This window comes from Amblyraja radiata, chromosome 22, assembly GCF_010909765.2.
Source record: "Amblyraja radiata isolate CabotCenter1 chromosome 22, sAmbRad1.1.pri, whole genome shotgun sequence".
NCBI lineage: Eukaryota > Metazoa > Chordata > Chondrichthyes > Rajiformes > Rajidae > Amblyraja > Amblyraja radiata.
Window position 1 is genome coordinate 1,953,904 of NC_045977.1, and position 3,001 is coordinate 1,956,904.

Here is a 3,001-nt window from a genome sequence, read left to right on the forward strand (position 1 = left end):
AGCCCGATAGCGGGCTGGATGTATAGCCACCCGAAGAGGCATCCGGCAGGTGTTCCCGATTTGGGACGGGACGTCTCTCCACCCGATCGGGGGGAGAGAGAGCCGCCTGAGCTGCTGGAGCGGCTCTTGGTGCAGGTGCCTGCGAGACGCGCTGCTAGAGGGGCGCTCTCGCTACTACAAGGCACAAAAGCTCTAGAAGAAGGCGGTAGGAACATTTACCGGGCGCTCCGCTATCCCCACACCGCGCCGAGGCCAGTCCCGCTAGTGCCTGAGCTGCGGGCTGGATGTTCAGCCATCCGAAGAGGTATCCGGCCGGTGGCTTCCGACTTGTCGGAGGGGACGTCTCTCCACCCGCATGGGAGAGAGACAGCCGCCTGAGCCGCTGGAGCGGCTCCTGGAGCAGGAGCTCCTGCGAGACACGCTACGTGAGGGGCAGTCTCGCTGGGGGTTCAGGCATACCCTCCACAGTGCCTAGGCACTGCCCATCGCTTCCTCCTTAGTGTGGTTAGCTTTGGGGTGACCAGTGGCTGGGCTGGTCATGAAGAGGGGTCACTGGCTGAACAATATCGGGAGTATGCTTGAGGTACAGGATCAGGAAGAGCTGCTGGGTGTGGCCGCTATGTGGCTCCACCACTAGCGAGATGGCTTTTCAGTCTCAACTGATGGCCAGCTTACTACCTGTCTTTTCCAAAAAACCTCTCCAAGACAGGTAGCCATGAGGCGTTGGTTTTATCACGCCTCCCCTAAATTGCATTTACTCAAAGTGCCCGCCATTATTGGGGGATACATTGAGCAGTGCATTTAACCTAAATATTTTTAAAATGCATTTGGTACCCTGACGTCGGCTATCATGTCCACCTGCTCATTCCAGAAGGGCAGGGTAGTATGGCAAAACACCTGACCCTACTGTTCAACGGTATACCTCATAACTTCTCAAATGAACTCACAAACCTGCCCTCAATCTATGAAATTAACAGGACTATGAGAACGCCGACCTCACAAGCACAGATCCTGCTACCTGGCACTTACCAAACCAGTCCTAAAAAACAGGACGAAGTGTTCAAACTATTCGGCACAAGAGGGCAGAGTCTGGAATGAGCACCACACTAAACCAGACAGCAGTACCTCAACGTGTCCACCAGGGGCGTCTACCTCATGGTACTGGTGAAAGCTCGGGGCCTGCATGCCAAACCCGTAGCATTTTAGGCCACGGCCCAGAGCAGGCCCCAGGGAAAATGCGCCACCCCCCACCAAACATCGTCCCTACAAGAACAAGGAACCAGAAACCGAAGAAAACAACAATGAAGACAGATAAGTATGGTTCCTACCATCACATAAAGGTTAAGGGTTGTACTAACAAGGGGTGGGTGAATCACGCCTGGTTAGGAAGCTATCACTCTTGGTAGTTATATACCAAAAAAATAAATACAAGGGGAATAGAATTAATATCTTGCCACCAATTCAGCAAGCACCCCAAGGGGTCTACCCTCCCACGATGGTGAATGTCGCACCATCGTTGATAAACCACTTGAGTATTTCACCAGGTATACCCATTCATGGGATTTGTAACTACTACCATGGATCCAAGGATACTTTAGGGTAGACATCGACCTTGAAGATGCACACTATTCAGTACCTTCTCATATAAGTTTCGGATATACCGCAATTACCTGGATGGAGTAACCATGATGAGCGTTGCGGCATTTAAGTCAAAGTTATCCAGAATCAACTAGCCCTGACACTTAGAAACATTCCGTCATGGCATGTCTATATATTAACGACAAACTATCCTTGGATACAGCTTTAGCTTCTCGGCCTTTTGGCTAAGATCAAGTGTAGTATCTGTTCTTATCAGTTTAATAATCTGATATGTCCCTTATCTAGGGACCATATATTAAATTGAATTTTGGAACAGGGAGATGGAATAGGAGCTTGCTCCGTCCACTCCACGCATCGACCCAGTATTGCAGTGCCTCTGGGAACGGTGCACAAAATATATATCCAGATATTTACGTTGACCATCCACAACTTTGTTATCTGGTATTCATTAAGACTATCTGTCATGGTGCATTAACCACCAATCAACTACGTGGCAAAGTAATTGGGATATAGCAGCATTACCAGCTACTGAACTTTGTACCTTTCCTATGAGCTGAGATACTAGTGTTCAAAACTATCTCCATACCTGTAATATGGGGGCAAATGGATAAATCTGTAGTGTTATCATGGAATTTATCGGCAGGAAGGATTATGGTTGTACACTTCCACCTGTTTTGAGTAACATCTGATGTGTCCTGATGTGTTACTGAGCTTGTAATACTTAATGCCAATATGAATTGACTTAAACATGTTATATATTAACTTACTTAATTCTAGTGAAGCATTTGCTCAGTAATCCACCAAATTTGCATGTTCGTTTATAAGATAACAACATCACAGTGGTGGCATATACCAAACCACTTGGGCGGAGAACATCGATATTAGGTGACAATTTATTAACAATTGGAAACCGTATGTCGTCAAACATGTTTGACCATCAGTAACTCACCTATCAGGTGAGCTAAATACTGTAAACATACATTTAAACCAAAAATATTTGCTGAAATTACTAAGCAATATGGACACCAGATATCGATTCCTTATATCCAATTAAATCACCACGTACTAACTTACGTCACATGAAACCAATCTCAAGGCAGCGGCAATGGAGACATTCCCGCGTATTGAGGGGTGGGGGGAACCTAATCTCTATGTTTTCCTTTCCTTCTACCTCTTCAATAGGTACTACGGCTTCATCAGTCGGGTACTACGCAAATTACAGTGGACCAAGTCCATAAGCATGGTTCCCAGTGATCCTCGACATGGTCATTAAAAGAATTGCAGAATTGGGAAGACCATTGCTGTGCTTGGATCAGCAGCACTATCAACCTGATGACAGCATTCCGTCACATATCTTAGGGAACATACCTGAGGAGCATCAAGAAATGGTACACTGTTTTCC

At 46.9% G+C, this 3,001-nt stretch overlaps 1 non-coding gene across 1 annotated transcript; it reads left to right on the forward strand.

Annotated features, from left to right (window-relative positions):
* The first annotated feature begins 1,803 nt into the window (after window positions 1-1,803).
* On the forward strand, window positions 1,804-1,995 carry LOC116986049. Its single transcript, XR_004415400.1, has one exon. It is a non-coding gene; the product is annotated as a U2 spliceosomal RNA (small nuclear RNA).
* Window positions 1,996-3,001: the final 1,006 nt, after the last annotated feature.